We start from the raw sequence: 24022 nt of genomic DNA, 5'->3' as shown, positions 1-24022 counted from the left end.
TTTCTTAATCCTAAACAATAACAGAGAGAGAGAGAGAGTATTGGCAAATACAAACAGAGAACAAGTTGGTTACAGAGAAAAACTTACACACTGGGGAATGATCGCTGCGCAGTCCTGGAACCAGCTCTCTAGTTAGTAAATGATGAAAACCGTTGTGGAGAGTAGACTGAGCTGGCCCTGGCTGGCTGTTCTTATATACACTACATACAGTACACTACAAAGGGCCCTACAATCTCATTGTTCATTGGACACAGGAATCTGTCTTCACATTATAACAAAAGGTCATAGGTTGATTCAAACAGGTGGGCTGTGACTATTTCATACTGCTCCGGTGGGAGGGAATCTCAGGATTCCCGCCGCATGGATAATGAATTGCAAATATAGTAAATGTCCATAAGCTTCTTATAAGCATAACTATTCGCAGGAGCGATTAATCTCTTTCAAACCAATACCGGAATGTCCATGAACCAGTTACACTAAACAAACTTACTGATATTATTAAGGGGACCATAACCTATAAAATAGACTATTTAGATTAACTATGTAACAATCGAGTCGCCCGCCAGACGCACACAAACTCTACCGTAAATGCACATACCATGCGCCTGAGCGCACGACCGTGGAGGCACCGTCACGCAACTGCGAATATGCGCACGCACGGGAGAGAATGTGCACGTGCAGCGGGCAAGCGCATGGGGTTAGTACTAGGCGATGAGAATAACAATATTTTTCGACTTTGACAGTCCACCCTTTGGCAGTCACCAATAACTGCCACTTCCTAAACAAAACAGAAAAATATATGTCATCATGTAAATACCTTTTTATGATTGGGTAAGGGAGGAGAGGAGAAGGTGGGAAAAGTATGACCTAGTGAGACAGTAAAATCATGTGTGTATGAAATCCATGTTTGAGGGGTCATGTATCATCATGCCGTACGTGTTCTAAATCAAGCTTTGAGGTATTGCGAAGTATACATTTGAATCCTTCTTATCCCGTATCAAGGGTCTGTGGATGGGCTGTCAAACTCTACCGAGCTCCTTTCGGCTTTTGGTTGCAACAAATGGGGGAGCACATTTAGTTGATGATACATGAAGGGGGGGAACATGTGAGTGCTAATATGTGAGAATCACCTGTCGACTATGTGAGATACTACCTGGAGGTTGTAGAGATGAAGATAAGAAACAATCGTTATAAATGCAGTCGTAAACTATGTGAGTTTAAATAAACAGTCGCCGATTGAGGTCTTGTCTGATGTCTTGATGTACATGTTGTCTGATGTCTCTCTGTGCTTTTGTTGTAACTAGCGAGCAAAAGCTGTTCCATTGTCCATAACATTACAGTCTCTAAAGTATTGGGCTTTCGTAAAAAGTTAAAGTCACTAGGGATATTGGGGGTCTGTGGCATAGTTCATCAATGGTCTGTATAAAAGAGGTTGTCAAATTCTTCTTCCAAGTGGATGTCTTTGTACCTTGGAGGAAAACAAAGGAGAAACGGGTGAAAGAAACGGACCGTGGAATCACATTTTCATCACAACATTGTCTCTATCGTTGGGTCATAAATCAAATTAGTTGTTGTTATTACAGTGTCCTTGCTCCTCAGACTCATCGCTCTGGTACTACCTTTACACTTCGTTAAAGCACGAACGCATCTAAATATCAGACCAACCAATATGACGACTCCCAGAATACACAAGAGAAATTTCCCTACATCCATTATAATACCTTGGGCCCATTCTCCTAAACCAAAGAACCAATTTCGTGGGTTCAACCATGACACCCAACTGGTCAGCTCATTACCCACAGCAGCGAGTGTGAGATTGTGTTTCCTTCGAAACTCCCACTTTAATTGCAAACTGTCATCCATCTTTTGGTCTATGACCTCGGCCGGGTCCTCAGTGCTGTTGGTAATATACGTGCAGCACTTTACTCCATACTGAGTCGCTAGGGTAACACAATACCCGCCTGTTACTGCTGTGAGATAATTGAGACTCATCCTATGCTGAACCAGCTCTGTTTTGTAGGCTTGTAACTCTTTCCCAGTGTACCTGAACGTGTCGTCATACATTTAGGTGATATTGTCTAACAAGTTCGCTAGCGCAGATATATATCTATAGTTTATCACTCCTCTGGCGGTACGAGTGATATCTAACGCGAGTAGGAATTGAATCCCGGTGGATTCATGGATCAGATCAGAGGCCGGATGCTCTGTCCTCTCTATCAGGTGCCTTTTAACGACGTGCTCGTAATGAGTGTGAGTATAAGGAGCTTGGGCACCGCGGTGAATGTCTTTCATTTTGGTATGGGATACAGTCATTACTTCAGGCAGTACTTTTCCAATGTAACACAATCCCTCTGAGTTTGGGGCAAGCCACTTATACGCCTTTCTCCCGCATATGAAATATGCATCATCGGGGAGAACATATGGGACAGAGTGTGACATTACCATGTTACAAATTTTCCATGTGAAATCTCCTAACCCTAACTCTCCCATCTGTCTAGTACACGTATCAGTTTGTACGATATGTGCACAGTATCCTGGTGATACTTCTCCAACTCGCATGGTCCTACTTCCTAGAGTGTACCTATACCGGAAATATTTTCCACTGTTGGCTATCTGGCGTATAAGCTCTGTGTTTATGGGCATTCTATCGGCTCTATATGAAAATGTCATGGTTTGATTACTCCATGACACTTCCCAATTTCCCGGCTTTCGGGGATTGGAAATGTTAAAGCATACTAAGGACTTATCCACATGATATTGGTGGAGCTTCAAACTAGGAGGACTAGAGATATTAAACCTCTTGTCTACCGGCCTCCCACCACTTAACTCAAGTACCTCTCCTACAGTTAAAGGGAATGGTACTAGTCCTGATTTGCTATGACCTTGAGGTACTTGAGAGCATACCCAACAGTCTGTCTGGTTTAACACTTTACCCACTAAGGAGTGATAGTCACTCAATGGATGCTGGTCCATGTGGACATTAAAACTGGACTGACATTTCTTGATGCACCCATCCTCAACTATATTGTCACAATGCCTACAGATGCAGTTCTCTTCAGCTAACAATCCTTCACAATTCCTTCTATTGTCAATGCTACCAGATCGTTTTCTGATACTCGCCTTTACTTGGTGATTATGTTGCTCTTGGAAAACTACGCCTCCATCCTGGTCATCAGAACCCATTCCAGATCCCTTCTCGACCTCCATGGTACTCTCACCGAAACAGACTGCTCTGGTCAACATCATGGTCAACAGGAAAATCCGGATCACAGTCTCTTGGGGCAAGTCCATCTTACAGGAGGAAAAAGGGGACAAATAAGAAGGGGGAAGGAGAATAGGAGGGAGATGGGAACTGGAGAAAATAACAAAAGGGAAAAAGAAATCTGGCTCGACAAACGCCTCCGGTCTTATTATTCTCAGCGCTCAGGTGTCGTCTCAACTTTCCCGGAACAGACACTCTAATGATACAACCTCTACCGTCTGTTCTTTATCACGGGACCTCTCTGGGTCAGCAACCTTTTTACAATGAGACGAATGGACCCAAGTCTCTCTCTCGGCAACCTTCAATGCTGTCGTGCTGGTCAATAAGACTTGATATGGTCCTTCCCATCTGTCAATAAGGCAACCTGAGCGTAGAAAATTCCGTATCATTACATAATCCCCAGGTTCAATGTCATGACAATTACTGTCTGGCAAATCAGGAATCACCAACTTTAGATTATCATTCTGATTCCTCAATTGCTTACTCATCTTAACCAAATAATTTTCAGTTACTTCATTGTTACATTTCAAATCATCCTGGGGGTTAATCATAACATGGGGTTGTCGACCAAACAGAATTTCAAAAGGAGACAGATTAAGAGGGGACCTGGGAGTGGTTCTGATGCTGTATAATACGATTGGCAAAGCTTCAGGCCACAACAATCCTGTTTCAGCCATTACCTTGCTTAGTTTGTTTTTTAATAGTGCTGTTTACTCTTTCCACTTTCGCACTCGCCTGGGGGCGGTACGGAGTGTTCAGCTAACTATTAATTCCCATCAACTTACACATTCCTTGAAAGACATCACCTGTAAAATGGGTACCCCTATCACTCTCAATGATTCTAGGGATACCGTACCTACACACAAATTCCTGCACAATTTTCTTTGCAGTAAACAGCGGTATTTGTGGCCGAGGGGAAATGCTTCAACCCAATTTGAGAACACGTCAATACAAACCAATACATACTTTAAATTTCTACAAGGTGGCAATTGTATGAAATCAATTTGTATTACCTGGAAAGGACCATCTGTAGGAGGGATATGGGATGGCTCTGTTGGTATTGCCTTTCTGATATTATTCCTCAAGCAGGTGATACATGTCATCGCTCTTTTACCCGCATGGGAAGAAAATCCTGGGGCGCACCAATAAGCTCTTACCAACTTACACATTCCTTCTTTGCCTAGATGAGTCAGCCCATGTGCCGCTTCCGCTAGACTTGGAAGGGATGCTCTGGGTGCCACTGGCTTACCCTGTCCATCTGTCCAGAGTCCTGAGGACTCCTGGCCATATCCTTTTGACCTCCAAACTGCCTTTTCTTGTGGTGAACACAAATTTTGCATTTCATATAATTTCTGTGTGTTTACAGTATTAAATACCATCAGTTGTGTGCTGTCTGTCTGTATGGGGGTACTGGCTGCTGATTTAGCAGCTTCATCTGCTCGGCTGTTACCAAGTGATACCGGGTCTTGGCTATACGTGTGAGCTTTACACTTGATAACAGCCACTCTGTCGGGTTCCTGTATCGCTGTTAGAAGTCTTTTGATGTGGGCTGCATGTGCTACGGGTGTGCCAGCTGCCGTCATGAAATTTCTGAGGCGCCATAGGGCCCCGAAATCATGGACTACTCCGAAGGCGTACCTAGAATCTGTGTAGATATTGGCTGACTTGCCTTTAGCCAATTCGCATGCTCTGGTTAGGGCAACCAGTTCAGCAACTTGTGCTGAGTGTGGTGGGCCTAGGGGTTTCGCTTCTATGGTACCTTGGTCATCTACGACTGCGTATCCAGTACACAAGTCTCCCGAGTCCGTCTGTCTGTGACAACTGCCGTCAGTGTAGAAAGTAAAATCTACATCTTCCAGTGGGTTGTCACTGATGTCAGGCCTTGCCGTGAAATTTTGGGTCAAATATTCCATACAACCATGTGTGTCATTTTCCTTACTAAATCCTCCTTCACCATCACTCTCATCCTCCACCCTTTGTGCCTGTCCAAGCACACCTGGGAGTTATGTTGCAGGATTTAGTGCGCTGCATCTCCTTATGGTGATGTTTACGGGGGCCATCAATGCCAATTCCCATCTTGTAAACCGCGCTGATGAGACGTGTCTGGTTTGGGCAGAATTCAGTAAAGCTGACACTGCATGTGGCGTATGAATTGTGATGTTGTGTCCTAGCACTACATCTTCGCTTTTACTTACTAGCAATGCTATTGCTGCAACACTTCGCAAGCATGTGGGGAGGGATCGCGCTACCGTGTCTAGCTGAGCGCTATAGTAGGCTACCGGCCTGCTGGCATCACCATGCTTCTGGGTTAAGACTCCTGCCGCGCACCCAGCACTCTCTGTTCCGTACAGCTCAAAGGGTTTTCCATAATCTGGCATGCCTAATGCTGGTGTCTGCGTTAGGCACTGTTTAAGTCTCTCAAATGCCATCTCAGACTCGTCTGTGTGCGAAATCCGATCAGGTTTGTTAGATGAGACCATCTCCTGTAAAGGCAAGGCCAGTATGGAAAAACCTGGGATCCAGTTACGGCAATACCCACACATTCCTAAAAAAGTTCTAATCTGTTGCTGGGTTTGTGGCAGGGTCATGTCACGAATTGCTTGAATTCTATCAGCGGTGAGGTGTCTCAGTCCTTGTGTCAGACAGTGTCCCAAATATTTTACCTTGGTCTGGCATAATTGTAACTTGTCTTTGGAAACCTTGTGTCCGGTGTCTGAAAGATGAAACAGGAGTTGTTTCGTATCTCTCAGGGACGACTCAAGTGAATCTGAACACAGCAGGTCATCTACGTACTGTATTAATCTCAGGTTGAAAAGACTGTAAACAATCATGCAAGGCCTGTGAGAAAATACTTGGACTGTCAATGAAACCTTGTGGTAAGCGAGTCCAGGTGTACTGAACTCCTCTGTATGTAAATGCGAATAAGTATTGACTGTCAGGGTGCAGAGGTACCGAGAAGAAAGCGGAGCAGAGGTCAATCACAGTGAAAAATTTGGCAGTGGGAGGGATTTGCATAAGAATGACAGCTGGATTTGGCACTACGGGGAACTGACTCTCAACTATTTTGTTGATCCCTCTTAGATCCTGCACTAATCTGTAACCCCTCCCCCCACTCTTTTTAACAGGGAAGATGGGACTATTGGCAGTGCTGGACGTCCTTACCAGAATGCCCTGTTGTAGCAAGCGCTCTATTACAGGGTAAACTCCTAACTCCACCTCTGGCTTCAGAGGGTATTGTGGGATTTTTGGAGCTATCCTACCATCTTTTACTTGTACAACTACTGGGGCTACGTTTGCCATTAATCCAGTGTCTTGTCCATCCTTGGTCCAAAGTGATTCCGGTATCTGGGAAATCATTTCCTCTACTTTGGACGGACACTTATTTACAATAACAGTGTGTGACAATCTTGTTGGGGAGTCTAGCATATCCTGCACTTCCTGAGCGTGGTTTTTGGGTATGTCCAAGAACACTCCTTCAGGAATACAATATATGACACATCCCATTTTGCACAGTAAATCTCTCCCTAGGAGATTAGTCGGAGCCGATGCAGCCAGCATAATAGAATGCTTGGTGAGCAAAGGCCCTATCGTAATCTCTGCAGGTTTGCTTAAAGGATAGTGTTGTACTACTCCTGTTACTCCCATGGCTGGAATTGTTTTACCAGTGGTTCTCATGCCCACGGTCGAATTTATCACTGACTTGGCCGACCCGGTATCTACAAGGAAATTTAGAGATTTACCAGCTACATCAATTGTGACCTCAGGTTCACTTCCAAGGCTCGCAATTAATTTCACTGGCTGCAGACTACAGGTGTGGCCCCACCCCTATTGTATGTGGTGACCTCCCTGCATTGCGCTGGCAGCTATTACCTGTGAAGGGGGTTAATGGGAACTATCAGAGTCTTGCCAGTCTCTTCTTGGGGGATACCTTTTTGTTTCCCCTGCGTGTGGCTCATAACTCCGTCTCTGCGGTCCTTGATCCCAATTTCGTGTGTCATGTCGTTGTCTAGGGGTTTGGTATGAGTTTTGTGCATTTTTCAATCTACAGTCTCGTGCAAAATGTCCCTCTTTATGACAGTAATAACAAGTTACCACATTTGACTTACCCACAGGGGTCTGAGACTTATGCTGAGTTGGCCTTGTGGTAATGGCCTGTATACTTACGGCCATCAGCTTATCACTCTGCGACTCCCTGTGTCTGGTGATGTTCCGATCATGATCAATAGCGGCCTCTCTCAAAGTAGCCACCGACAAACCTCGCCAACATGGTTGGGTGGTCTGTACCCTCTTCCTCAATACTTCCTTTAAACCATCCATTAACACAGATACTGCTACTTCTCCATGATTCACATTTGTCTTAATGTCTTCTATCCCTGTATACTTAGCCATTTCCTGTAGTGCCCGATGAAAATAATCAGCAGCTATTTCTCCCTCTTTTTGCTTGATGGAGAAAATTTTGTTCCATTTAGCAACAGCTGGGAAATATACTCCCAGCTGCAAATTAATTCTTTTCACATTATCTTGATTGTACTCCTCAGTAAGGGGTACCTCTTCATCTAGTCTACAGTCAGCTATAAATCTCGCTGAGTCGACATTGGAGGGTAAACATGCCCTCAGCAATGTCCGCCAATCTTTGTTATTGGGCTCCACAGTATTTCCTAGCTCTCTAATGTACTTCTGGCTTGCAACTAGATCTTTCCTAGGATCAGGGAATTCAGACACCATTGATCTTAATTCCGTTCGGGAAAAGGGGCAGTGCATGGCGATGTTTCTGACAGGAGTGACTCCTGAAGTGTCAGTTTTCCCATTTGGTACTGCAATTACCCTAACGGGATTAAGTTCAATAACATCATTCTGAGTAGATTCTACAACATGTGGTGTAATGGTTTCTGCATAGTGTACAGTGCCGTACTTACCAGTTGATATGACCTCACCTGTCCCTCCACTAGGGGCCTTTGATACTGCTCTTTCTGGTTGGGCCATGCCCACTGTTGTTTCTGCTATGGTGGCTGCTAGAGAGAGTGCCGATATTGTTGTGGGCTCATCCTCTTGGTCACAATCCTGGGGAAAGTTTAAAACAGGGTACAGCTTGCACGAGTTAGTATTAGCATCAACAATCTTAGTTACATTATTCTTAACATCTATACAGTTACTAAGTGCATGTTTATCATACACCAGTGTGCCATTCTCTGTAACCACTTTCTCTCCTGTTATGTATGGTGGTGGTGGTGCGGTGGCTATCAGTTTCCTGATAGGGTTAGATCCAGCCGCTTGAGCCAATCCTCTTTGTATTTCACCTTCCTGTTGCCATAATTGTAAATAATCATAATGTTTGATCCGTCTCTTTGCAGATTTAATGAGACATATCCTTCTCCTTAGATTTTGTAACACCTCGGGGCTAAAACTGCCTACCCGTGGGAACTTTTCCCCGTCATGCACAGTCATTCTTTCCCATTCATCGCACAAAACCTCTGTGTGTGAACCGTATTTCTCACACATGATATACCTTGCCGACCCTATTGGCCGGTTTACTAAATCAACCAGAACCAAGGTTGATCGCCCCCTACCTGAACAACTGGCCCTCATCTTTGCAGGTGTTGCTTTCACTACCTCTGACCTTCAAATCAGGGTCTTCAGCGAACCCTTACAAAAACTAAGATGTCCGGGGCAGGCCGATGGTGAAAGTTTGACCGAGTACCTTCACACACTCTTCTCGCCCACGTTGGCCAGTACTGCAATCACTGACTCAGAGCTGCTGTACCCAACCCAGGGCCCCTATGAACCTTTATTTACTGGGGCGTTGTGGGAGTAGGTTACCCGTCCCCAGCAAGTATCGGTTGTTAGAGAATTCCTGAGTGACCAGCGAACCTCCCTTAAAATAAAAAAAATTACACAAATCTTGTTAGAATGTACAAATAGCGTTTATGACCCCTCTAGCGTACGCAAATGGTACTGGGTCAAGTTACAAACTAATGCACACAATTACATGCGGTACAATCGTACTGCACATAAGCAACTAATCTTATGTGCGGAACGACCAACGGAATCGAAAATTGTGGCTGCGAATTCCTTCAGCCAGAGCTTAATGGGCTATATGGGTACCGCACCAACCCTCCTGTGGTTGTGCTTCTTGACTCTATCTATAGCGGACTTCCTAGTCTGCTGTACCTAGACCTCCTGGTCTGTCTCTGGACCTCCTGGTCCGTGACCTCCTGGTCTGTGTCTACAGTAGACCTCCTAATCTGCTATACTCTAATGCTCTTATTTCAATATTTAACAAGGGATGCCTCCCAAGCCACCACGCACCGTCACTTTCACGTATGTACCTCACGAGAACTCGACTTCTAGGTTCCAACCAAAAATGAGAAACTTATATGTATATACACACTCTTTCACCTCATATACTCTTTACTTTCGTTTCTGTACAGAAATCCCTTTCATTCAGTATCGCAGTCTTAGTCCCAAAGGAGTTACAACTAGAGAAGGATTATTTACGCTAAAATTTAGGACACTGAGATTGACTTGCGCTATTATCGCGTTGCCTCCGTATCGCCTACTAAAATAATACTATTGTGTGATTTGTATTACGTGGGCGTACCCATACGCTCCGTTGCGTAATATATGCTACGTGTGTAAGCCCTTACGTCGCGTACGCTTGTCCCGCCCTTTGTTAGGGACACGTGTACACAGGCCAGACACGTCCACAGTAACACAAGTAACACGTTTCTATCAATGCAAATGATATTTAACTGTAATCATTTACTGAGCACCACACAGTACTTCCTTGTATCTTAGGCAAGCCGTGTGCGTGTTTTACAAATTACTTCCTTACGTATTAATTTTACTTTTAACTACCAATAGCAACAGATCTTTCTCAGCACGTTATCAATGATAAATGGCAAACAGGAAGGCGAAATGTGAAAATTACACAAATGAAAAATGCAGGTGTGTGCGTGTGTTGCGTACGCAATGTGTATCAAACAGAAATAAAACAGTTTTAAAAGACAATAGCGTACTGTTCTTACCTTCCGGTTCCGGATTCCACCAGCACTCCTACAGCGTAGCGATGCAGACGCTTATCTAGTCAGCACTACCGTATCCCTCACCACCAACACGGATACGAAGGGATACGCCTTTCCGCCCTTTGCTGACAGATAAAGTCTGCTTGTGTTCGCTAGAGCAGATATGTGGAGGACGGACGAGCCGCCAATTGATAAAGCTAATTATTTATCTTATAACATTCACTATATATTGGTAAGAGACTCAGTACGCAATGGGCGTACGGGGTACCGTAAGGGTACGCACTTAGCGTAGCAGACGCTAGGCCGTGGTCGAGATGCACGAGCGGCACGTTCGCTCACGACCTACGCTGGGTATCGAGCATGCTATAGGCGGTCCGAGTACCGTAATGCTACGCTACTAGCGTAGCAGACGCTGTGCCCAAAAGAGGAACACGAGCGGTGCAGACGCTCACAGGATGACACACAGTAAACCTTGTATGCAACACACTGAAGAGATATACTTATACTGTAATGATATAACGCTTCTTAACCTTGTTAATATAAAAGCTGCTTGAGCGATTGAGACGCTCCGAATACCTTTAGCAATGTAATGATAAACACACAATACCTTGTAAGGTTCCAAAACCTTTATCTAGATGATTTTAGTATGTAAAAGGGGAAAAACAGTTACAGCTTATACACTACAGCACTAACATAAAAACACCTAAACAGAATAACTGAAATTATACAATATACAACAGTTTCTTAATCCTAAACAATAACAGAGAGAGAGAGAGAGTATTGGCAAATACAAACAGAGAACAAGTTGGTTACAGAGAAAAACTTACACACTGGGGAATGATCGCTGCGCAGTCCTGGAACTAGCTCTCTAGTTAGTCAATGATGAAAACCGTTGTGGAGAGTAGACTGAGCTGGCCCTGGCTGGCTGTTCTTATATACACTACATACAGTACACTACAAAGGGCCCTACAATCTCATTGTTCATTGGACACAGGAATCTGTCTTCACATTATAACAAAAGGTCATAGGTTGATTCAAACAGGTGGGCTGTGACTATTTCATACTGCTCCGGTGGGAGGGAATCTCAGGATTCCCGCCGCATGGATAATGAATTACAAATATAGTAAATGTCCATAAACTTCTTATAAGCATAACCATTCGCAGGAGCGATTAATCTCTTTCAAACCAATACCGGAATGTTGCTAATAATATACTCTACCGTTGCATACTAAACACCACTGCTCAAAACCTGTCTGATCCTTCGTATCATGTAAAGAGGGATCTCTGTCCTTGAACCAGTTACACTAAACAAACTTACTGATATTATTAAGGGGACCATAACCTATAAAATACACTATTTGGATTAACTATGTAACAATCGAGTCGCCCGCCAGACGCACACAAACTCTACCGTAAATGCACATACCACGCGCCTGAGCGCACGACCGTGGAGGCGCCGTCACGCAACTGCGAATATGCGCACGCACGGGAGAGAATGTGCACATGCAGCGGGCAAGCGCATGGGGTTAGTACTAGGCAATGAGAATAACGATATTTTTCGACTTTGACATCCCTTTGGAACCCAGTGTACCCCGCTGCAAAAAACGAGATTTATGGTAAGAACTTACCGTTGTTAAATCTCACTGGGTTCCACAGGGCGCCCATCCTGACGCACTTAGCTTCTATGGGTTTGTATGGCATTAGCCGCTGATATCTTCTCCTGTCATGAGAATATGGTGTACGTGGCTACTAACGGTTGTCGTCTCTTTTACCTGCTATTGCATTGGACTGGTTAACAAAACTGAGCTCCTGTGCACGGAGGCGGGGTTATAGAGGAGGCGGCGCTGAGCATCTTGGAAACAGTCAAAGCTTTAGCTTGTTGGTGCCTCGGATCAAGATCCTACTCTACACCCGATGTTATTCCCTGTGGACAAAACAAGAAATACCAACTGCGCTAACATATAAATTCAATTTTTATATTAGTTAAAATCAATTGCACAAATACACATACACATACACAAATTAAAATAATGCGGCACTAATGATGCCAAGAAATTGATATTGAAACGGAGCCTTAATAAGCCACTCTCTGACAACAATTATTCACTCAGGGCAGTCTTTGTGCAAAATTGCCGGCATATGCAACTGATTGCTGGATGATGGAAAAAGTCCTGCAACACATGCGTTTGTATAAATGGAATGGCGTCCAGGTAGTGAAGAATAGTTACCAAGTCCCTGGTGGTAATTCAGCCGGGTATCCCACCTAGCGGGGTTCTGGAGTGATCTCTCTATCCCACGCAGTGAAGATGTTGGTTCTCCCTTTATTAATGTCCACACTGAAGGGTCTGGATTCTCCTGATGAAAGGCAAATACCTGTATAACGCCTGCAGGAATCCTCAGGAACGCCCTGGTCAGAGATGTGGCCCCCTAACGCGTTTCACTGTCACTTGGCAGCTTTATCAACCCAGTGTACCTCGCAGAAACAGATTTAACAACGGTAAGTTCTTACCATAAATTTTGTTTTTATTTCTCTTTCGGAGGCATAAGAGTGATCTTTAGGAGTGGCAAGGCTGGTACAGGCTTCATAGACATCTGTATAAGCGTTAACACAATCTCTGGCCATTGTTATCTATTATACAGTTTTGTTGAAGGATAAATATAGTCAGAGATTATGTGAGCATGTACGTTGTTATAAACATGCCCATTGTGTGCCCTCACTGAGGTTGACCCATCCACTGACCTGACTGTGTGTTTTCCTGCCACCACCGGATAATGACACTTTCCCCGCAGTGAGATATAGGGGCAGCTGGGGAGATTTGCTGAATTTCATGCAGTTCAAGACAATGCAATTGAGGCCAAAGTGGGCAGGGGGAAGGGAGTGATGGGCTGGATCCCTGAAGGAGACTGATCACAAGTCCTGCTGTTCTTGTTTGCTCTTTGGCACCTGTTCTGCCCTGACCAGTTTCCTAGCAGACCAGGCTATCTGTAAGTGGTCTGGAGAGAAGCTTGGTGTGCCAGGAGACCCAGGAACAGGGGGCAGGGGTCTGTCTCAGTAACCTATGAGACATGTCTGTTTCATACACAATGGAGAAACAGAGAAAGACAGATATATAATCTTTGTCCCGTCTTGTTTGGCCCATAGGGTGGGCTCAGGCTCACTACAAAACAAACAAAAGAAATAAAATAAGATTGGCCCAGGCAACGTTGGGTACATCCGCTAGTAGAATCCATAAGATTAGATCTTTTGCATAAGTATTACAATGGTTTGGGAGTAAAATTTGTTCAGGAAATTAGATCTAAACCCCTAGTATGCTATCTGGAGGTAACAGTTGAACCTGTGACTGATGTGCAGCATATAAGTGCAGGACTTTCTTCGGGTAGCACCCACCCTATGGAATGCCCTCCCACGCACAATAAGACTCCTCTAGCCTCCAAACTTTCAAGCGTTCCCTGAAAACACACTTATTCAGGCGAACCTATCAAGTATTTGAACCACCCACATAACCATCAGAAGCATTCATATCTAATAACATCCCATCAGGACTGTCTTTGCAATCAGCGGAATGATATGTTATAGATAGAGCCTATCCTTGTGTATCCGTCTTATTTCCGCAACTTGTGACCCAGAACTAGGAAGCAGATGAGAAGACCCCTATATACGAACGGAGCATAGCGTCTGCCGTACTCCAAACAGGGGGCACATCTGCACAACGACAGCTGGGGACGGAGACGCACAGCACCTGCGGCAGAGGGGCGGAAGCTGAGCCGGCCTAGGCGCACCGAACGCGCCAACCCGGTGGCTATAAACAAGCCCGTCACCTCACACTACTTCAGCCAGCACACTGTTTTAAACATCACAGGGGTAGACTAGCGGGACGCCGCTTACAGTCACCCCAGAACATTCGTTGACTAAGTACTCTCATTTGAGGACCACACAGGGCACATAGGTTATACTATTCCTATGGTAAAGGCGCACTTTAAAAGTACACCTGACATAAACCCTAAAGAATCTATGTATACCAACACGGATGGAATACAGCAAAAGGGTAGTCTAATGAATTGAGCATTGTGACTCTAGTTTTCATCATTTTCAAAATAAAGACACAATTCATTGATTTCTTTGCCACCTCTCTTTTTTTTATTTCAAGCAGACAGATCGTTATTGACAAGAATAATTACATAACATTTCCCTCCCCTGACACCTTCCCATCAGTCAAATCTTCCCATCCCACCAGTCCCTTATCCCTTTGGGGAGTTGCGCATATTAACTAGGAAGCCCTGAATTTCTGGGGAGAGCGCAAAGACAGAGAGGAAATCCAGCTGAGTGATCCATCTGTAACACTGTGATCTCTACAGGTGCGTACACACTAGCCGATATATCGGCCGTTCTATTGAACGGCTAATATATCGCGGGTCCGTCGGTCAGTGTGTACGAGCGATATGTCTGTGAACGGCGTCGTTCACAGACATATTGCTTCGGCCCTGCAGCACAGCCAACGGGCAATATATCTACCAATATATTGGCACATCGCTGTGTGTGTACGCGTGGTCAGTCGACCGCCCGTATACAAGGTGCTGCAGCTAGCGGTGACTGACAGCTGAACTGGGTTGGCGTGTGTAAATCGCCGCCCAGTTCATGACGTCAGTTCCGACGGATCGGACAGTGTGATTGGTTAACACACTGCCCAGTCCGTCCATAGATACAGTATATCTGCAGATCAATTGCTCTGCAGATATATCTATAGGTGTGTACCCATCATAACTCTCAGCATAAGTATAACTTTCTTATCTAAAGTTAAAACCATAGATCATTCATATATGATTGAAGTGAACCTACTGTTGTGAATGTGCGTTCATCTAAGAGCTGATGAAACCTTTCAGTTTTTCCTTTCTCTTTAGGGGGGAGATAGATCAAGTCTTGGAGGGACAGTGGAGAAGTTGCCCAAAAGCAAACCAGTAAGCTACTAACTAAATAGCAAATTTTAATATGGCAGTTAGATGCTTATTGGTTGCTCCTATTATTTCACAATAAATGAATCCTCCACTGGTTCTACTTGGTTACCTTGCTATTTATTTCTCTTCTTTTTTCTTTTGTGTAGATGGCTTCTGGCAATATGAGATCATTGAGCAGAACATTGTAGACGCCTTTCTGCCACTGTGTCCCAACCACATCAGGCAATGTGTGACTAGTGAGATGGAGCAGCTGGTATTGGCATCTAATGAAGTTATTGGGGGTATTCAATTAGTGGCGAAAATGATCAGCTGAGCCTCCCTTAGCCATTATCTACTTCACCACTCTTGTACGTCATGCTGTTGGAACTGGCGACACACACTGACTGGTACCTTCCCTTCTCTCCCCCATCCCTCCCCTCTTTCTTTCCCCTTTTTTATTTTCTTCCTACTTAGCTTCATTGATTGTTAAGTGATGCTGTGGATAATCGGTCTGCTCATGCTCATAATTGCCCTGTATTGGACTGGCGCTGGATTACCCAATGACAGTTTAATCATCTGCCTTTGCATCATTTGACAATAATTTGTGAGAATTATACTCTGTATTTGCAACTGTTATCTTATATTGTTAACTGGAGAGAGTTTTTTTATAGGTCAGTGCGCTTAGTCTAACGTCCAAATGTTCCTTTGAAGGAAGGGGTCGTCAGAAAGTCCTGCTGTTTGGACTTAGTCGGTCGTGGATGCTCCGTCAATGAACACCTCCCAAGCTTCTTTGGTGGCTGCTCAGTTCTTCAAAATATGACTTGGGTATGTTCAGTCATGCAATTCTGTGAGGGCAGGGGAGAAGAACAAGCGCCATATGGTGTAGTATTTTAAATAAATAGGAGTAGTAAATACGTATATAAAATGTAAGTACCGGATGGATTCTTGAGATCAGGCCTGTCTGTCTCACTAAATTCTTTGTAGCTGTTCCACACCTATATGTTAGGAGACAAAGATCATCGCCATATAGTGTAGTAACCTCGGATATATCTTGGGGAACCCTCCCCTATATTTCATGCGTACCAAAAAAAAGATTCAATATAGCATATAGGATATACTTATATCCAGGTAGATCAAGTCGGTCCAATATGATGTAATGGCTAAATCAATCGCCTGCTACTGCCTTATATAGCAATATCAATAAATTTTTTAATCAACAGAAATAATATACAAATTCAAATAAAAATAAAATAAATCAAGAATCTTAGCTGAATGGTCTAGGCAGTAGGCAGGTCAGTCTCAACGCGTTTCGCCTCCAGGGCTTCCTCAGGAGAATACATCATATCAAAAAGTCCACATATTTATAGTAGCTTTCAGTTTCGTTTAGCCGATACTTCCGGTTCGCGTCATTTCCGGAACCGGAAGTGCTCGGTCCGACTTTCATTATAAATGCATGGATGGCTGAACATTTATCATTAAATTACATTGGTGGTGCAGTGTTAATATAATCATGAGAGCAGTCTATATAAACCAAGCAGATCGGACATACAGTCCGTGTGCTCCGTGAAACCGGAAGTGGCGCGGCTCGTCCCGGCCGCTGCCGCGTCACTTCCGGTTAGACTACAGAACCAGCGTGCGTTCCAGCAGTGTTGCTGAGCACATCCTGTTATTGGTTGGCAGGCTGGATGGCGGAAATACCATAGGTATCGTCATGAGTGTATTTTAGAGTGATAGAGAAACCAGAATCGTAACGGATACTCAGCAGCAATTAATGTAAATAAATAATATAAATGTACACAGTATACATATGTAGAATGAATTAAAATACATAAATAATTTAGAGATAAAGGGTATAAATAAAAGTGCCAGATAAATATATATACATAAAAATATAGATATAAAAATACATATAAAATACAAAAATTATATGTATGTACAAATAAATATATATATATAAATATATATGAAAACAATTAATATTACACATTGATATACAAATAAACCATCAGCCCAAGTATATTTCTTATGGTGGGGTCTATATTACGTGCTTGTGCGTCATAAGTTGTAGGGCGCAGAAATCCAAATTTATGCCCATATAATAGCCGTAGCCAGACATGTTATGCACAGATAGTTAAATAATTCAATGATCCCAGGGAAGATTAGTACTCATCTTAAGTAACGCTTTGGGTCCTACAGTACGAGTTACATTTTAAAAAAAGGAGCTATTTCTCAGGGAGCCCGTGGCACATGCTAGAATGGAGCTTCAATGTACCTCATAGGAAGGGGGCAATCTCGTAGCCTTCATTATGGCCATATGGTTGGAGGGTGTTTAGAGTAAAAATCCAGTACATCTCCCTCTGAGATAACTTTTTCAGTAGATCCCCCCCTCTAGGCCCTAGTTTGACGTGTTCAAGGGCTCTGAAGGTAAATGTTTCCAAGCTGGAGTTGTGAGTTTCAGTGAAATGTCTGGAGAGCGGGTGGCTTTCTATTTTGTTTTTAATGTTACGTACATGTTCTTGAATGCGAAGTTTGAGAAGTCTTTTGGTCTTTCCCACATACTTAAGATGGCATCCACACTCTATCACGTATATAACCGAGGACGTGTTGCAATTAATGAAGTCTTTCATATTGAATTCTTTAGTTTGTTCAGAGTTAAAAAAGGATCTCCTATTTGGGTGGACAAATTTGCACATGATGCAATGTCCACATTTGAACATGCCTTTACATCTGGGAAGACTCGTAGTTGTGGTCCCCTTGTTTTTTATCATGCTTGGTGCCAAGATTTCCTTGAGATTCCGGGACTTTCTGAATAAAACTTGTGGGCGTTCTGGTAGGATTTCTCTCAGCACAGGATCTAATTTTAGAACGTGCCAATGTTTTGAGAAGGACTTCCTGATTCTAGTCTCTTCGCAACTGTATTGAGTGATAAACGGTACTGAATAGCTCTTACTTGCTGCTTTCTTCTTTGGATGGATAAGGGTTTCTCTGTCCAGTTCTTTGCCACGATCTATTGCCTCTTTGATGATCCTCTCCGGATAACCCCTTTCTCTAAACCTATCTGCATAGATTAGGGATTGTTCTGAAAAAGTTTCGTGCGTGGTGCAGTTTCTCCGTAGCCTGTACATTGTTGAGAATGGAATGTTGTTTTTCCATTTGGTAGCATGGCTGCTATTGTAGTGTAGGTAGCTATTAGTGTTGACGGTTTTAATAAAATTCTTCGTGATAACTTTCTCTCCGTCACAGCTTAAAATCAGGTCCAGAAATTCAATATGGCTCTTGTTTGTTGTGCTTGTAAATTTTAAGTTAAAATCATTAATGCCGATATGCTCCATAAAACCGTTAAAACTCTCTAAATCGCCATCCCAGACCATAATGATGTCGTCTATGTACCGTTTATAGAAACGGATGTTTTCTTTAAACATAGCGTTGTTATAAATAAACCGTTGTTCCCACATGCCCATTAGAATATTAGCATAACTTGGGGCAAAAACTGTCCCCATCGCGGTGCCGCAGACTTGTACCTTCAGAGCCCTTGAACACGTCAAACTAGGGCCTAGAGGGGGGGATCTACTGAAAAAGTTATCTCAGAGGGAGATGTACTGGATTTTTACTCTAAACACCCTCCAACCATATGGCCATAATGAAGGCTACGAGATTGCCCCCTTCCTATGAGGTACATTGAAGCTCCATTCTAGCATGTGCCACGGGCTCCCTGAGAAATAGCTCCTTTTTTTAAAATGTAACTCGTACTGTAGGACCCAAAGCGTTACTTAAGATGAGTACTAATCTTCCCTGGGATCATTGAATTATTTAACTATCTGTGCATAACATGTCTGGCTACGGCTATTATATGGGCATAAATTTGGATTTCTGCGCCCTACAACTTATGATGCACAAGCACGTAATATAGACCCCACCATAAGAAATATACTTGGGCTGATGGTTTATTTGTATATCAATGTGTAATATTAATTGTTTTCATATATATTTATATATATATATTTATTTGTACATACAATAATTTTTGTATTTTATATGTATTTTTATATCTATATTTTTATGTATATATATTTATCTGGCACTTTTATTTATACCCTTTATCTCTAAATTATTTATGTATTTTAATTCATTCTACATATGTATACTGTGTACATTTATATTATTTATTTACATTAATTGCTGCTGAGTATCCGTTACGATTCTGGTTTCTCTATCACTCTAAAATACACTCATGACGATACCTATGGTATTTCCGCCATCCAGCCTGCCAACCAATAACAGGATGTGCTCAGCAACACTGCTGGAACGCACGCTGGTTCTGTAGTCTAACCGGAAGTGACGTGGCAGCGGCCGGGACGAGCCGCGCCACTTCCGGTTTCACGGAGCACACGGACTGTATGTCCGATCTGCTTGGTTTATATAGACTGCTCTCATGATTATATTAACACTGCACCACCAATGTAATTTAATGATAAATGTTCAGCCATCCATGCATTTATAATGAAAGTCGGACCGAGCACTTCCGGTTCCGGAAATGACGCGAACCGGAAGTATCGGCTAAACGAAACTGAAAGCTACTATAAATATGTGGACTTTTTGATATGATGTATTCTCCTGAGGAAGCCCTGGAGGCGAAACGCGTTGAGACTGACCTGCCTACTGCCTAGACCATTCAGCTAAGATTCTTGATTTATTTTATTTTTATTTGAATTTGTATATTATTTCTGTTGATTAAAAAATTTATTGATATTGCTATATAAGGCAGTAGCAGGCGATTGATTTAGCCATTACATCATATTGGACCGACTTGATCTACCTGGATATAAGTATATCCTATATGCTATATTGAATCTTTTTTTTTGGTACGCATGAAATATAGGGGAGGGTTCCCCAAGATATATCCGAGGTTACTACACTATATGGCGATGATCTTTGTCTCCTAACATATAGGTGTGGAACAGCTACAAAGAATTTAGTGAGACAGACAGGCCTGATCTCAAGAATCCATCCGGTACTTACATTTTATATACGTATTTACTACTCCTATTTATTTAAAATACTACACCATATGGCGCTTGTTCTTCTCCCCTGCCCTCACATTATATTGTTAACTGTTGAACAATATAAGGGGTCGGTAAAGCATCACTGCTTACCCGCTCCTGCTTACACGTTCTCCTGCTGCTGGCCTCCTTGCTCCGATCCTTCCTGCTGATGAATGACCACTGCCCACTTGGCCTTCTCCTCCATCCCCTTGCTGCTGTTGGTGGCTGCGGCTGTGCCGGTGACTGCTGCCTCTGATGTTGCCACCGGAGCTGAACACTCTCGGCAAGTCTCTGCCGCTGGTCCTGGCTGCATGGGCTGGAGATGGCCTGTCTGCGCTAGATGCTGCTGCTGGACTGTCTGTCCTTGCTGGGGCAGTGAGGTAAGAGGGCTTCCTCCATCCAGCCAGCTGCTATATACCCCTGCTTGTGCTTGTTGTCGGGAGCGGCCAAATCCAACAGTCAGATTTGGCCGCTCATTGAATACTGACCTGTCGGAAAGGATCTGACAGGAATTGAATACACCCCTTAAACTCTTAAAGAATAGACAAGTCTTTAATTCGTAGAACAACCTCAGGATTACTACCTCTTTCTATGGGGCACATTCATCATGTTAAGTATCCAGCTCTGGGCGGCACCCAATAATTAACATTCTGACTTTCTGTGAAAGTGTCAGCAATTTATCATTGCCCCGGCGCGAACAGCTGATGCGAAAATCAGCTGTCTCCACAAATTATTTCACTGCTACTGTACTTCCACAGCAGTGAAAAAAAAATCATCATTGCTAGCAGTAGTGCACCTGTGTGAACCGGGGTTCATGCAGGAGCACAAGCCTCCGGCATCTGGAGGAAGAAGGAGGACAGCGGGATCCACGAGGATCCCTGATCACAAGCCGCACCTGCTTCTCATAGGTAAGCAGCGGAGGAGAGTGGAGCATTCAATGTAAGTTATCCTTAATATGCCCCTTAGTCCTCCGTCCTTGTGAGAACAATGTGAACAGCTGGCCAGTGTTTACATAGAATATGTGGCTTATTAAGGAATGAGGGGTAGAGCTATTATCCAGGCACTGATCAAGAAGGTATTTCTCTTCCTTCTTCGCCTCTTTACCGAAGTGAAGCAGGAAGCACTAGTGACGAGATGTATTACCATCTCATTTGTGTCTCACCGCACGGCAGGCTCACTCTGCATGCACGAGATCTCGCTACTATCGTGAGATCTCTTGTGCAGCCTGGAGCCAGCAGACGCCGCAGCCAGTGGCAGGGCTGTCCCAACTGAGGTGAACGGGGCAACAACATCTGCTGCTGTCGAAATCAATAGCTGCAGGTGTCGGAATGGTCAGTGACACTGACCATTCATACATTGCCTCGCACATCGGCTTGCTATCTTAAAGGGGCACCTGGCATAGAGTGTTTATACTATACTACAACTATAAAGTCTCTAGCCAGGCAAGTCTTTTTTTAAATGTCCGATTACTAAACCTTGTTTCACGTATAATCTATGAACACTGGGGCATGGCCTGTGTGTCAGGTCTCTGGTTTTGTCTGTCCCCGGAGGGGGCACTAGTGGGTCAGTGTTGGTGTGATGTACAAAACGCGGAGGCCGGGGAAAAGTCCTGCGCATATGCGCTGATATTTATTATGTCACAGAGGTCACAGAGTAATTTGAATAACAGATGAAATGGAATGCAATCGATGATAACTTGAAAACCAGCAATAAATGAAGTATGAATAATAACTGTTAGAACTGAGGAAATGAACGGCAACTTGATCCAAATAAAATGAATGTTCAAAAGTCACTGATAACACAAATGAGGAATGAAGATAACTTGATAACTGGATGCAAACGGTTTTGTGAAATTTAAAGTCACTGGTAACACAAATGAGTAACGAAGGTAAACTTGATAACTGGATGCAAACGGTATTGATAAATATAACTGAAGCAAACAGAACTCCGGTAATTGTAGAAAAGCACACAGTCTCTGTAACCCACAAGTTCTTATAGCCAAGCAAGGCCCAGGCAGGAGACAATCCGAACACAGCAAGTTTGTTAAGTGCTGGATGCAATGCACAGAGTGGAAATGCTGGTAATTAGGTGCGCAGGTTAGGCAATGAATAAACACCTGAGGAGAGTCTCTTACTGCAGATGGATTGTAGCAGGCTGTGGCTGGAGTCTGAAGCAGGCAGGAGAAATGAAGACTGGAGAATGAGACGATGAGAATAACAACGGGGAATCACTGGAGACGGGAACCAGGAGAACTTGCACACCGAATGTGACTCGTTGTCCAAGGCGATGAGACTGAGCCACAAACTGGAACTTATATCCCTTGCTCTGTGGTGATTGGTTGCTGGACTCTGTGTGCAAGCACAGCACTGGATTGGGTGTCCGGATCAGCTGAGTGCAGGTGTCATGGCGACGCCCATGCAAGACAGACGCCGGCACACAGCAAGGCACACATGGAATGCGGCTCAGGGGCACTTTAGCAACACTGAAGATGACAATCGAGGTCAGCGCATCCATGCAGCCGTGACTGGGGTCATGATCTCCGGAAGCCCGCACACCATTGCGCTGTTAAGTGAGATGCTGCTGGACGCTGATTCCTGACACTGTGTAATAAAGATAATAATTAGATAACAGCGGCTCTCTCATAGACCCCTTACCACGTTCAAAGCATTCTGTCTTCATCTCTCTCTTATACTCTGGGTTAATTGAGGTGTCGGCTTCGCCCAGTGACCCTCATGAAATAACATGGGAAGCAGATTTAGAGGAAGAATTGGAAGATGACGACTCTACATAGGGCCTAATTCAGACCTGATAGCAAAAGCAAAATCTTTCTCTATTGGGCAAAACCATGTGCACTGCAGGTAGGGCAGATATAACATGTGTATAGAGAGTTAGATTAGGGCCAAATCAAACTCTCTCTGCACATGTTACATCTGCCCAACTTACACTGCACATGGTTTGCCCATTAGAGAAAAAGTTTGCTGTTACGATCAGGTCTGAATTAGGCCCATAGATTCATGAGAATGATGTCTCAGGTTCAATTTCCAAAGTAGATCAGAGGTTCTCAAACATAGTTCTCAAGGAACCTCAACGATCCAGGTTTCAGGTATATCCATGGCACAGCACAGATGGTTAAATCAATTGACTGAGCTGAGGTGCTAATTAAGTCACCTGTGGCCAAGCATGGATATACTTAAAACCTGGACTGTTGGGGTATCTTGAGGACTGCGTTTGAGAACCTGTGGTGTAGATTGTCCTACAGTAGTATCTGTTTACAGCCGCACGTGTTCCCAGCCAGAACAACCTTAGTAACACTTTTTCTATGGTCTTTACTTCACCCAAACGTTCCCCACAAAGATGTGTATGTGCAGCTTTCAAAACAAAAGGAACATTTACCATTTACTTACCTTTTTGGTTAGATCAACACAGAGAACTCGTGGACACTCGCTCAGGTTAGAAGAGAGGAGATTCCGCACAATACGGCGTAAAGGCTTTTTTACGGTAAGGACGATACGTGTTTGGAATTCCCTGCCTGAGGGAGTTGTAATGGCAGACTCAGTCAACACTTTTAAGAATGGGTTAGATAAATTCCTAATGGATAAGGATATCCAGGGTTACGGGGCATAGTCACGCACTATCGTTATTATAAAAAAGAGGGGTAAAACGTAACGGCATTCATCAACTTCAGTCAAAATTTTATACAAAATAATCGTGCATAGGAGACCACAAATAGGTTGAACCCGATGGACAATTGTCTTTTTTTCAAC

The sequence above is a fragment of the Pseudophryne corroboree genome, chromosome 8 (genome assembly GCF_028390025.1).
Source record: "Pseudophryne corroboree isolate aPseCor3 chromosome 8, aPseCor3.hap2, whole genome shotgun sequence".
Classification (NCBI taxonomy): Eukaryota; Metazoa; Chordata; class Amphibia; order Anura; family Myobatrachidae; genus Pseudophryne; species Pseudophryne corroboree.
This window is presented reverse-complemented; position numbering follows the sequence as displayed.